The sequence below is a fragment of the Sphaeramia orbicularis genome, chromosome 20, assembly GCF_902148855.1.
Source record: "Sphaeramia orbicularis chromosome 20, fSphaOr1.1, whole genome shotgun sequence".
Taxonomy (NCBI): Eukaryota; Metazoa; Chordata; class Actinopteri; order Kurtiformes; family Apogonidae; genus Sphaeramia; species Sphaeramia orbicularis.
The window spans coordinates 15,877,660-15,892,747 of NC_043976.1; the positions used below are offsets into that span (position 1 = coordinate 15,877,660).

Consider the following 15,088-nt stretch of genomic DNA (forward strand, 5'->3'; position numbering starts at 1 on the left):
CAACAGTTGTTCTTTTTTCTATTATTCTATTTTTTATTTTTGTTTAGTTTTTTTTAAATTATTTTTTCCCTCTATGTTTTGTATTATGTTTGTGTCTGAAATAAACGAAACTAAATATTGACATACATGATGTTGTTTTATTCCATTCCTTCATTTTGCATTGATTTGTCAGCATCATGTTTATGTTATTTCTGCCTTCTCCACTATGATACATTCAAAGTTAGTCGTGATTTCCTGTTTGCTGCACTTAACTCTTTTATTGTGTTGTGTTTTCTATGTTTGTATTCTGCTTTTGCTTTGTCTTCACTTTGTAAACTCAGTTTTTAAAGGTACTATATAAATAAAGTTCTTCTTCTTCTTCTTCTTCTTCTTCTTCTTCTTATTATTATTATTATTATTATTATTATGCTTTATGTATGTTTTACAGTTTACAACACAAACAAATGTACCCTACGTTTAACCCATAAAGATCCAAACATCTGCGACCAGAACCATCTACTGATCTAAATTGTTTAATACCTATTGATAGACTATCCTAACTGGTGTAAAATGCAGTTTGTCGTCTTTTTATGGTCATCAGATATGACCCATTTGGACGTTTAGAGGCTCCGTAGTTACACTGTCATCTTCTACGACACAGGTGTCAAACATGCAGCCCGGGGGCCAAAACTGGCCCGCCAAAGGGTCTAATCTGGCCCGTAGGATGAATTTGTGAAATGCAAAAATTACACTCAAGATATTAATATAACAGTCAATTGTTTTACTTTAGGGCCCATATAAAGCCCTACTTTAGTCTCAAGTGGGTCAGATCAGTAAAATACTACCATAAAAACCTAACAAATAATGACAATTCCAAATTTTTTCTCTGTTTTAGTGTAAAAAAAAAAAAAAAAAGAAATTACATGAAAATGTGTGCATTTACGTACTAGCCTTTCACAAAAAAATAGTAGTAGTAGTAGTAGTAGTTTATTTCAAGCACATAGGATCATCAGATAACAAAGAATCATACAACATGGTCAAAACAAATAAATAAATACAATTTTTTTTTGCGCTCGAAAAGGACCGGGAAGAAGTATAACTTATTGACTCCCACCCCCTTTTTACAAACTAATAATCAAACCAGATCCTCCTCCTTTGCTTTGTTAACACATATTTTCCTCTGTATATTATTAACAATAACACAAAACATCCATAAAAAAACATTCATATACACGTTTTTTTTTAGTCACCTCATACACAATCAGATTTGCAATAATCAGCTGTTTTCAATATAAACTATAATATACATATCCAGCCCAAATATTTACTCCAAATACAATGATCAATAAATATGATAGTATCTTCCTATCATGATAACCAATTAACTATAATATCTTATTTTACGCGTACTTCTAATGTTCTGTATTTTGTTATTATAGTGGATTTATACATCCTTTTAAATGCACAGATTGAAGAAGACATTTTTAAGTTTAAGTTTAAGTAAAAAATTTGAAAACAAGAAATATGTTAAGAGAAGCACAATTTTACAAATTTTCTGCCAATTACTAAAATACTTGGTGTATTTTCAGATCCATTGTGATCTGTAAGTTGTAATGCACATTCACAAAATGATAAGCAGAGGCAAAATATAGTTAAAATTGCACTTATTTTTCTTAATAAATGTCAGTTTTTTCATGGTTGTTCATGTTATTCACATTTTTAAAAGGACAGTTTATAGATATAAACATTTCCATAATGTAATTTTACTTTTTTCTCTATAAAACACATTGAAATGTTTGGAGTTGGCATTATTTATATATTATTATGTTACTAATTTGCTGGTCCGGCCCACTTCAGATCATATTGGGAGGATGTGGCCCCTCAACTAAAATGAGTTTGACACCCTTGTTCTACAACATTGATTCACCAGTAAAACCCATGGAGTTGAATCAGCGACAGTGGATGGACACACTGGGTTTATGTTCAGTTAATGATATATGAATTAGACTAAAAAAGTCACATTTTATTTAATTTTTTTTCTGTTTTTGACACGATAACCTTCAAATTTAATCTGCGCTTTCAATAACATCGACATGATCGGTGAATTAAATATAGAAAAATTCATAATTTACACTGAAAAAATGCAAAACACAGAGGATAATATTATAATAAATGGTGGTAAATAATTTCAAAAAGGTTAAGTTTAGAGGAAAAATTGCCACAAAAGTAGCTCTGGGTCTTTATAAGTTAATAAGAAACAAATAGGAATTAAAAAAGGCAAAAGATCAAACCATGCACATTTTATGCATGAATAAACTGTATTGCTGATTTGCATTTTTCTACAAATAATGGAATAAAATGAAATGGTGCCACTTAATGCCACTGCTACTTTCTAACTAATGTATGCAGGTGTCATCAGAAATGATGAAATTATGAAATTTAACAATTTTCCATGAACTGTTACCCTACAAATAGTCAACATACTGCCGATTGGGGTCCTTGAGGATGGCAAAAACACCAATAAAAGCAAAATGTTAACTTATTTCCATGAATTAACCCATAAAAACCCAAACATCCATCAGTGACTGAAACCATCTACTGATCTAAACCGTTTATTGATCCACTAATCCTATCAATACATGTGATTAACTGGTGTAAAATACAGTTTGTCATCTTGTCGTCTGCTCCTGGAGGATTCTGTTGGGTTTCTGTAAATTGGCTTAGAGTCTGGTTTTGACCAACTCGATATGTAAAGTGTCATGAGATAACTTGTGTTTTCATTTGGTGCTATGTAGATAAAATTTGATTTGATTATTTGATCTTTTCATGGTCCTCAGATATGACCCATTTGGACGTTCAGAGGCTCCATCATCTTCTACAACAGGGATGTCAAACTCATTTTGGTTCAGGGGGCATATTTAGCCCAGTTTGATCTCCAGTGGGCCGGGCCAATCAAATAATAGCATAATAACCTATAAATAATGACAACTCCAAATTTTTTAGTGCAAAAACTAACATTAGATGAAACTATTTCTCTCCAAAACAGAAAAAAAGATGTGAATAACTGGGAAAAAAATGAAATTTCTGACAAAAAACAAGTACAATTTTATCAATATTAAGCCTCAACTTATGATTTCTACATGTGCATTACAGATCAGACCTACCAAGGCACAAAAAAGGCAGAATATTGTTAAAATTGCACTTATTTTTTTTTAGACATTCCAGGTTGTTCATATTTGTTCAGGTTATTGATATTTTATTATTAAAGGATATCAGAATTTAATGTTATTTGCAATAAATCAAAGAGAAAAAAAATGGTGTTGTCATTATTTAGAGGCATAATATATTATTTTTCTCACATTAAACCAAGAAGAAAATTTGGAGTCATTATTTCTAGGTTATTATGCTATTATTATTGAGTTTGATGCCCTTGACTGTTAATATCTTCAGGGTAATTTTTGCATTTTGCACTTTATAAATTCATCTCACGGGCCAGATTGGAACTTTTGGCGGGCTAGTTTTGGACCCCGGGCCAAATGTTTGACACCTGTGTTCTACAGCATTGATTCCCCAGTAAAACCCATGGAGTTGGATCAGTGACAGTGGATGAAGGCACGAGTTTTATATCCAGTTAATCACATCTTTGCTGTAAAAGTCCATTTTTCTTCAGTTTTCTCTGTTTTTATTACAATTACCCTCAACTTTAATGTGAAATTTTATGAACATCTGCAGCAGGGGTGTCAAACTCATTTTAGTTCAGGGGCCATATTTAGCCCAGTTTGATCTCCAGTGGGCCGGGCCAATCAAATAATAGCATAATAACCTATAAATAATGACAACTCCAAATTTTTTAGTGCAAAAAATAACATTAGATGAAACTATTTCTCTCCAAAACAGAAAAAAAGATGTGAATAACTGGAAAAAAAATGAAATTTCTGACAAAAAACAAGTACAATTTTATCAATATTAAGCCTCAACTTATGATTTCTACATGTGCATTACAGATCAGATCTACCAAGGCACAAAAAAGGCAGAATATTGTTAAAATTGCACTTATTTTTTTTAGACATTCCAGGTTGTTCATATTTGTTCAGGTTATTGATATTTTATTATTAAAGGATATCAGAATTTAATGTTATTTGCAATAAATCAAAGAGAAAAAAAATGGTGTTGTCATTATTTAGAGGCATAATATATTATTTTTCTCACATTAAACCAAGAAGAAAATTTGGAGTCATTATTTCTAGGTTATTATGCTATTATTATTGAGTTTGATGCCCTTGACTGTTAATATCTTCAGGGTAATTTTTGCATTTTGCACTTTGTAAATTCATCTCACGGGCCAGATTGGAACTTTTGGCGGGCTAGTTTTAGACCCCAGGCCAAATGTTTGACACCTGTGTTCTACAGCATTGATTCCCCAGTAAAACCCATGGAGTTGGATCAGTGACAGTGGATGAAGGCACGAGTTTTATATCCAGTTAATCACATCTTTGCTGTAAAAGTCCATTTTTCTTCAGTTTTCTCTGTTTTTATTACAATTACCCTCAACTTTAATGTGAACTTTTATGAACATCTGCATCAGGGGTGTCAAACTCATTTTAGTTCAGGGGCCACATTAAGCTCTAATTGATCTCCAGTGGACCAGACCAGTAAAACAATAGCATAATAACCTGTAAATAATGACAACTCCAATTTTTTCCTTTTGTTTTAGTGCAATCAAAATTAAATTATGAAAATATGTACATTTACAAACTATCAAAACAAAATGATGTGAATAACCTGAAAAAATGGAAATTTCTTGAGAAAAATAAGTGCAATTTTAACATTATTACACCTCAACTTATCACTTATACATGCATATTAACACACTGGATCTACAAAGGCACAAAATATTTAATAACAGGAAGAATAATGTTAAAATTCCACTTTTCACGTTTCAAGTTTTTCACATTCAGAATAGTTATGTTAATAAATGTTAATATTTTCATAATTTAATGTAACTTTTTACACTAAAACGCAGAGAAAAATATGGAGTTGTCATTATTTAGAGGTGTAATGTCATATTATGTTTTTCACATTAAACTAAGAAAATTTGGAATCATTACTTATAGGTTATTATGCTGTTATTACCTCCGCCAAGGAGGTTATGTTTTTGCCAGGGTTTGTTTGTTTGTTTGTTTGTCTGTCCGTTAGTGTGCAACATAACTCAAAAAGTTATGGACAGATTTTGATGAAATTTTCAGGGTTTGTTGGAAATGGGATAAGGAAGAAATGATTAAATTTTGGTGGTGATCGGGGGTGGGGGGGCCCACAGGGGGGCCCATTTCCAACAAACCCTGAAAATTTCATCAAAATCTGTCCATAACTTTTTGAGTTATGTTGCACACTAACGGACAGACAAACAAACAAACAAACAAACAAACCCTGGCAAAAACATAACCTCCTTGGCGTGGGGGGGGCCCATAGGGGGGGCCACTGATCAGCCTTGGCGGAGGTCTGTGCTCTCCGAGTGCTTCTAGTTTTAGTTGAGATCACATTGTTCTGTATGTGGAACCTGAACTAAAACAAGTTTGACATTCTTGATTGTGAATATCTTCAGTGTAATTTTTGCGCTTTGCAAATTCATCCCGCGGGCCTTACTGGAACCTTTGGCGGACCAGATTTGGCCCCCGGGCCGCATGTTTGACACCTATGATCTACATGATAAGTAAATTAAATATAGACAAATACAGGATTTTCATTTAAAAGGCACAAAATACAGAGGGTGATATTATAATAAATGGTGATAAATGACTTAAGAAAGGTGAAATCTAGAGAAAAATTCATTTGGGAACTGTCACAAAAGTAGCACTGGGTCTTTATGGGTTAATGTAATCTGAAAATTAAAAAAAGATTATTACATTATTTGGAAAACACATATTCCATGTTGATACTTAGAGGCTTTTTTATTTATTTGTTTGTTTGTTTTTACCATCCTTTGACTCTTTAGCTATTTCAAGTGAGCATTATATGTATTCTATTTATATGACCACTTTGATTCCAATATACAGTGAAATAAAACCACAGTCATTCAGCCTTAAACGTGTTTGAGTTTTATGTTTCAGTTTAAAAACAGACAGAGACCTCGGTCAGGGCATGAACTCCTGTCAAACTAAAGCTGGAATTCATGTAAATCAGATCATCGTGTAAAAGGAACGGTGTTAACATAGAACTGTGAACACCACACACTACAGCGGGGGGGGGTCACGACTGGGCTCATTTGACACTCACACCAACTCAATGTTATACTTCCATCTATTAAACTGACTTATCTGTTGACTGCAGTCCCTCTGAACACACTGACACTGTTAGCTCTGATTGAAAAAAAAAAAAAAAAAAAAAAAAAAGATATCAAGTCAAGAAACCAAATGGATTGACAAAGTTATGTAAAACGGAAATACTAAAGAACATTTGAGATACAGTATGACAAAAGCGTATCTCGGGGGTCTGCAGGTACTGAAAATGTGTTTGAATCAAGGACATGACACAGATTTCCGTTGACGTGTTTTGCAGCGTTTTGCAAAAACACTTTGGGTTCTTGCATCTTCAGTGAGAAATGTATTAAAAATGGTTCTAGTTGAAAACATGTTACGCGTTTGGCCTCCTTTAAATGACTCTGATGTCAGCTGCAGACACGTTTTTTGCTCATATGCAGTGAAGGATTCAATATTGAAAGTCCCTTTTTAAACAGCAGTGGGCTGAATAAAAGCTGGACTTGATGTTCTATGTCGTGCTTCTTTTCACTCATGTTTTACCCTTTGGAATAAAAGAAGCCCAGATGGTTTGGCAGACGTGAATATACTTTGTGCAGTTTCTCCGTGACTTAGCGAGCTTTAATATCCATGACATCTGGATATTAAAGCACAAATATTTTCATCATTTTCCTCTGAAACCCATTAAGAGCAACCGATGTTCAGTGTGTAGTTTTAAGTCTAGCTACTATTGACATCATAAGGGTCTTACATGCTTTTGAGGATCAATAGTAAGACCTGGGGGCCGTGTACCAAGGGCCACACTGTCAGATCAGTCATCTTTAATGGTTATATAACCAAGTCTGTCTAATTCTCCTGCCACAGTCAATTATGTTGAAATCTTCTCAGTATCTGTAAATATCTCAAAGGACTTGGACTATCTGTATAAAACAGGGGTGTCAAACATGCGGCCCGGGGACCAAATCCGGCCCACCAAAGGGTCCAATCCGGCCCATAAGATGAATTTGTGAAATGCAAAAAATTACACTGAAGATTAGGGCTGCTCGATTATAGAAAAAAAAAAAAATCACGATTATTTTAGCAATAATTTAAATCACGATTATTAAAAACGATTATTTGTTAACCTTAAAGTTGTTTATTTTTTTCTTGCAAAACAATGTAAGATATACTCTTTAAATATACATAAAGCTTTTAACCATTAAAACAAAGTATGTTTGTCTAATATTTAAAAGTAAACACAGGTATCTACAAGCTATGATTTTTTTTTTTTTTTTTTTTTTTTCATTAGCTCAATTAATATTCTTGTACACCACAGATTTGATACTGCTTGTACTTATTTGATTTTCTACTGTTCAGAGACTGTTGTGATGTTCTTGTTTCTGCTGTTGCCCCTTCTCGGAGGGCCTTGGGGTTGGATTGGGAATGGGGAAAAATGATATAAAAAGGCAATGTATAATGAATGCATTGTATTTATGCTCCTTTGTATGCTCTGTTACATTGCTCATAAAAAGATAAAAAAAAAAAAAAAAGTATGTTCACTTTTGTACGAAACAAAAAAATCTTTGAATGCAAATAAGTATACTGTAAATTCAAGTATGTTTCCTTTAGTAAACAAATAGTGCACTGGAATTAAACTGCTCTAGACTTGCCATAGAACTGGAGCAATAAAAAAAAAAACTCACGTAAAGTGCAAATTATAAATTCAAGTATGTTCAGTGTAGTATGAAATATAGTAAATTCAGTGGCGTGCCGTGAGGTTTCAGTTAGGTTAATACGGGAGTTGCAGTGTAAAGAGATTCGGAGACTGAAGATTGCATTGCGGATGAAGTTGTAGACGGAGTTTTTTTTATGTGTTTTAGTTTTTCATAAGATTATGATAAAGGTCGCGGTGGTTAAACTTTAGATGGTTAAAAAGGTTAAATATCAATGTCAAATATTATTATTTTTGAACAAACAACAACATAATATTGCACAAACATGTCTAACAAATTGTAATTCCTTTTCAAAATTGTCAAAGTTCTGCCCCATTCCTCATTAATAACAGTCTTGTAGTTTCACTGGAAAGGCCTCTGGTGAACGAATTCCTCCCCCCTGGTGGATTATCCGTGTATTGCATGTATCTAATTGTATACATCAGGTTTTTCAAGAAAAAAAAAACATCACACTGATCATGTAGAGGGCTTCAAAACTCATGTATCAAATATGATACGTTTGGTGTTATAGGGTTAAAGAGGAAATCAGACAAACTACATTATCATGATGCTTTGTAGTCACCATAACAACCAGTTTAATCGAGTATGTCATGAGTTTTATGTATATATAGAGTAATGGGAAAAAGTCCATGAACATCTCTAAACAAAAATCATTTAAAGCTTTTAGGAAAAATAAAATTACCATGGCAAGTAACAAACCTTGAATCATCCTGTTTTTTGAATGGGAGCTGTGTGGTGGCCATCAAAGTAAAGTCATCAAAACTGACATTAAGTTTTACAAGAAGGACATCATTATTTAAAAACGGATCATTTTTTATAAATGAATGTGTGGATCATTTTTAGCCTTAGAGTATATACTACTACCTTCACCGCCTTGAACTCAATAAAACGCTGCAATTAGAAATGCAAAGAGAAATGTTTCTTTCTTTTCAACAAATTCTTTGATCAACATTTGATATTAAAGTACAAAAATATTAAGATATGTGACACATATAAAAGAGTAGAAATAAATAAAAATAAAAAAGTAAATCAAAGAGTAAATTAATTTGTACTGATCTCAAGCTACCAAAGGTTTCTTGCTCATATAAAAGCATTACCTCATATCCATCTGCCGGTTAAAGACCTCTAATAATTCCTTCTTGTCAAATGTTTTGCCATTAGGGGTGTGTATTGGCGAGAATCTGGTGATATGATACAAATCACAATACTAGGATCATAAGACGATATATCGCAATATATCATGATACTGCAATGTAAGACCGGATAAGTTGAGTTTACTGTAAAAAAATTGAGTAAACCGGTTGCCTTAAACAATTTAAGTGATGAGTAATGAGTGTATTAAACTTAAATGCTTGATTTGAAGGGAATTGCTTATTAAGTACAACACACTAAATGCCAAGTTAATTTAACTTAAAATTTGTTGCAATATCAATTATTTTGTATAATCATTAGACTTAATATCATCAGTTCATTGTACTCAATTCCAAGTTGATTTAAATTAAAATCTTTTGCAATATGAATTGCTTTGTATAATTATTCAACTTAATACATTGTAGTGTGGATGGACATTAAGCAGGAAGTTTGCTCAATCTAATTTGCCAGTACAGGAAGTACTTTTAATTTGTCAAGGCATAAAGATCTGCATAGATCAGGGGTCTCAAACATGCAGCCCAGGGGCCAAATGCGGCCCGCCAAAGGTTCCAATCCGGCCCATGGGATGAATTTGCAAAGTGTAAAAATTCCACAGTCAAAGCTGTGGAACTCATTTTAGTTTCAGGTTCCACATACAAACCAATATGATCTACAGTCAAATAATAACATAATAAACTACAAAAAATAATGACTCCATATTTTCTTCTTGGTTTGATGTGAAAAAAATAATATTACATTATGTCTATAAATAATGACAACTTCAAATTTTTGTCTTTGTTTTAGCGCCAAAAATAACATTAAATTATGAAAATATTTACATTTACAAACTATCCTTTAACAATAAAATGTGAATAACCTGAAGAAATATGAACAACCTGAAATGTCTAAAGAAAATTAAGCAGAATTTGAACTATTTTCTGCCTGTTATTAAGTGTTTAGTGTCTTTGTAGATCTGATCCATAATGCACATGGAGAAATGATAAGTTGAGGCAGAATATTGTTAAAATTGCACTTATTTTTCTTCAGAAATGTAATTTTTTTTCAGGTTATTCACATCTTTTTTGTTTGGATAGTTTATAAAAGCAAGTATTTTCATAATTTAAGGGTTTTTTTTTTTACACTAAAACAAAGACAACAATTTGGAGTTGTCATTATTTATAGGTTATTATGTTATTATTTTACTGGTCTGGCCCACTGGAGATTAAATCAGGCTGAATGTGGCCCCTCATGGTGCAGCTCAACAAAAATACAAAAACAAACACTAAAAGGCTAATAAACATTGCAATACACACATTAAGTCAAAATTAACACTAACGCCACAACCCCGCTGAACCCCTGCACATAAAAATAACACATTTTCAACAACATGCCCAATACCCACAATGCAATGCGGAGATAAACAGGTGTGGTCATGACTAAAACTTAGTGATTTAAATCCATTCAACTTCAACTTTTTCATACTTTCGACTGTGTCTACAAATTAGTAGAATATACTTAACATTTTACAGTAATGTAATAAAACTTAAATCATTTAAGTGCATTGTAATTAAAGCATTTTAGTAAATACAAAGTCCGGGCTTACAGTGTATTAAAAAGGCTTTTTTTTTTTAAATTAGTTTTGTTTCTTTTTGTAAAAGATTATCTCCTGGAAGAATTGAATTACACCAGAAATTTGCACAAATACTAAACATATTTTTATTTGATCAGAACAGGATCTTATGTTATATCACAAAATATACATACAGGGTGGGGAAGCAAAATGTACAATATTTTGAGGCAGGGATTGAAAGACAGTGTATGACCAATTAGTTTATTGAAAGTCATGAGAATTTATTTGCCACAAGAAAATGTACATAATAGAAAATGTTTTTATTCTATGTGTCCTCCTTCTTTCTCAATAACTGCCTTCACACGCTTCCTGAAACTTGTACAAGTGTTCCTCAAATATTCGGGTGACAACTTCTCCCATTCTTCTTTAATAGTATCTTCCAGACTTTCTCGTAATAGTTTTGCTCATAGTCATTCTCTTCTTTACATTATAAACAGTCTTTATGGACACTCCAACTATTTTTGAAATCTCCTTTGGTGTGACGAATGCATTCAGCAAATCACACACTCTTTGACGTTTGCTTTCCTGATTACTCATATGGGCAAAAGTTTCTGAAAAGGTATGGATAATAGTGTTAGGTATGATTATGACATCAATATATGTTTGGTTTCAAAACAATTAATGTAGTGCCTGCTGAGAAAAAACAACTAAATGTTCATTGTAAATTTTGCTTCCCCATCCTGTATGTATATATATATATATATATATATATATATAGTTTAAGATCCTGCTCAAATATTCATATTCTATTGGCTCATAACTAATGTCACAACATCAAATATAAACAAAAAAGAAAAACAAAAAACAAAATGAACCTCTGCAATATCTGCATTTGAATAAATACCTAAAAATATCGACACAGTACTTTTTAATACCGATACAGTATTGTGAAAATAAATATTGCAATATATCATAGAACCGATATTTGCCATGAGACAAGTTTCTGTAAAATCTAAAACAAACACTGTCAAAAACCAAAGGAAAGTTCATCCTGTGAACCGGCTTTGATGAAAGAGAATAACCATTAGTATACATCTGGCCTTCTGGGATGATACTACACCATCATACTTGATTGTTCCGACCCTAATCCTTGTCATTTATAATTTGGCTGCTTGCCATTTCTAGGCTGAATGCATCATAAAGGCGTCCGCAAAGAGACGAGAGGAAGTCCCAGGGTGTTCAATCTGGACATCCTACACTCCATTATTTAGCTGCGCCCTGAAGATTCAGCACCTCCAAACAAAAAAATGGTAATAATTCACAACGTTCTCCGAGAATGTTTACTAGAAAACGCCTCCACAGCTCTAGCATTGGTTCAGATGGCTCAATCATCCAATTCTCTTGTTGCAAACCTTCGAGACTCTAAAAATAAACCATTCCCAAGCTCAGAAAACAAATAAAAACCGAGAAAGGAAAAGCAAAATCCAACAGTCTCCCTACTTTCTTTGTGCTTGATCAGTTATTTTCGGACCACATTGCTGCTTTTAATTCTTAAGTCTTGCGTTGGTCTTCATCAGGCCGGTCCTCTGGTTTCGGGTGTTGCCACAGAAACCAGGGTTCACTCCAAGTGACACTGAAGTGGTTTGTTACCGTGGATAGCAGGAAAACAGCCACAGTCTTTTGTATCTCCGGGTGAATCCTACTCACCCCCATCGCAGTACGACTGTCACCAACTCTACCTTCTGTAACCTCTGACACCAGCGCAGGAAAAATCACAACAGAAGTCAGGGTTCGTCCTCATAATCCTTCCTCAGTGCTCGACAATCGAGGTCCACGGAACAAGAGGTGAAAATGAATCACCGATATATGTTCAGAGAAGATGTTACGTTCATGCTCCTCCATTTTCGTCTCTTATCCATATAAAATGTACATTATTTTTATCACAACCACAAACAATTTTCATCATTTGGTCATTTGCGTTCTTCCTTACTGTGTTAAATTTGCATTATAGTATTAAAAACAAACATGGAGAAAAGTGAATGTGTCACAGAATGCAATATTTCTGATCAGGAATTGCTTGTATGTAAGAAAAAAAAAAAAAACAAAGTAAATTGCGGTGAAGTGTTTCTTAATTTAGTTTGCAGGAAAAGTATAATCATGATACAGTTTGATTGATTGATTGATTGATTTATTATGAACATGCATCAGTAGTTGCATATAGTTTTTCTCAGAAACACCTGATGTATTGCCTGTACTTTCATGTACATTGTCATATATATCTTTGTTCAGTGTTGGCTGCTCGTCTTTCAGACAGGGGAAGCTCATTGTTGGCTTACATAAAAAAAAAAAAAAAAAAAAGTCAAGTTATTTAAACATAAATTCGTCCCTCCGTTCCTTTTTAAGAAAATGGTCAGTGACCTTATCATACCAACTAAACAAGAAAATGTTGAAATTATGTTAAATTGAAACAAGGAAGTACAATGAGTGTGTTTTATTTACAGTGCAAGAAATGAACGAGTAATTTCGTAGTGGTTTCTCTCTCGATTTCACAGCAGAATGTGCGACGGTATTAACCCATAAAGACCCAAACATCCACCACTGACCAAAACCATCTCCTGACCTTAACTGTTTAATACCTGTTGATCCACTAATCCTATCAATACATGTGAATAATTGGTGTAAAATACAGTTTGTCATCTTTTCATGGTCATCAGATATGACCCATTTGGACATTCAGAGGCTCCATAGTTACTGTGGAAACACCATCATCTTCGACAACATTAATTTACCAGTAAAACCCATGGAGTTGGATCAATGACAGTGGATGGACACATTTGATTTATGTTCAGTTAATGATAGATTTTACTGAAAAAGTCACTTTTTCTGCAATTTTTTCTGTTTCTGATATAATAACCCTCAACTTAAATCTGAGTTTTTATGAACATCTACCTGATCAGTACATTAAATGCAGGAAAACATCTGGTTTATACTGATAAAATACAAAATACAGAGGAAGCTATTATAAATAAATGGTGATAAATCACGTAAGAAAGGTTAAATATAGAGAAAATTTCATTTGAGAAGTGACATAAAAGTAGTGCTGGGTCTTTATGGGTTAAACTGAACTCTGTCAAGTGAAGGAGTAGATCTCAAAATAGCTGTCAATCAAACGGGACTCAGCCTTTCGACCGATCCTCCAATCAGCACATGGAAGCCGGCGTCCGGCCCGGCTGAGCTCCGCCCACACCTCCATTCACCCCCAGAGACGCCGAGCGACCGGGGGCGGGACAACATCGTGGCATTTATCCAATTACCATCCAGGTTTGAGGCAATGAAAAAAACTGTTCCACTCAGTCCCATTGAAGTGCATGGACGCTGAGCATGTACGGGCAAATGCACTGAGCAGAGATCGAATGAGAAAACAGCGCAACGGGAATGTATGAGAAGTGAACAACATCGAGTCTGTTGATTTGTGATAAAGCTGATTCTGAACAAACTCGTCTGTGAGATGAACGTGTTCTAACACATTTGTAGTCAATGAAATGTCAACACAACTGAACATATTTAACCATTTAATTTTTATAATTTTAGGGGAAGCCGAGCTGACTTTATTTGCTGAATTTGTAATTTTTTTTTTAAGTTTTCAATTTCTATGTTCATTCTAAGTTATAAAAATGGTTTGTTCCACATGTTTTTGGTGAGAAACAGTAAAAAAATCTAACTTTTCGTTCTAGGATTTTATGTATTTTGTGTGATTTTGGATTCAATGGACAAAATGTCATCTCTTGGTATACTACATCACTTCGTTTCACTTTAACGTCTTCTTTCTAAAATTGTCTTGATTGTTGATTTTTGTATTATTATTTATCTTTTACTTGTTCACATATACGTTTAACCCTTTCATGCACAGTAGTCACTACAGTGGACAGCTATTCTACAGCTGTTCTCTTGTATATTCATGGATTTTGTGGTTCTTTTCTTTTTTTTTTTTTTTTTTTTTTTTTTTACACATATCTTTATTAACCCTTTCATGCACGAATAATGAGAACCTTCATCAAAATTGTTTCCTGAGTGTTTTTATTCCTCTTTAGGCATGAAAAAAACAATGCGATTGAAAATTTTCTTCTGAAAAATAAATCTAAAAAATAAATGAAATAAAAAATATTTTCAAAAAATTTAAAAATACATAAAGCCCTCCCCATAGTTTTCACACAATTTATCAGTAAATACATGTTTCTGTGTGTCAAAAATTAAACGTGTGGTGTCCAGCTGAGTGGTCATTTTTGCAACTTCATGAAAAATAGGTTCATAAGATTTTTTTTTTCTTTTTTCCATTATTGTTTTTTTTATGTATTTTTTAAATTTTTTTTTAAATATTTTTTTATTTCATTTATTTTTTAGATTTATTTTTCAGAAGAAAATTTTCAATCGCATTGTTTTTT

At 33.1% G+C, this 15,088-nt stretch overlaps 1 protein-coding gene across 1 annotated transcript in view; it reads right to left on the bottom strand.

The window, feature by feature from the left end:
* Window positions 1–15,088, bottom strand: part of LOC115411715 (cadherin-7-like) — a 354,822-nt gene that overhangs the window by 127,544 nt on the left and 212,190 nt on the right. The gene's annotated exons all lie outside the window — the stretch shown is intronic.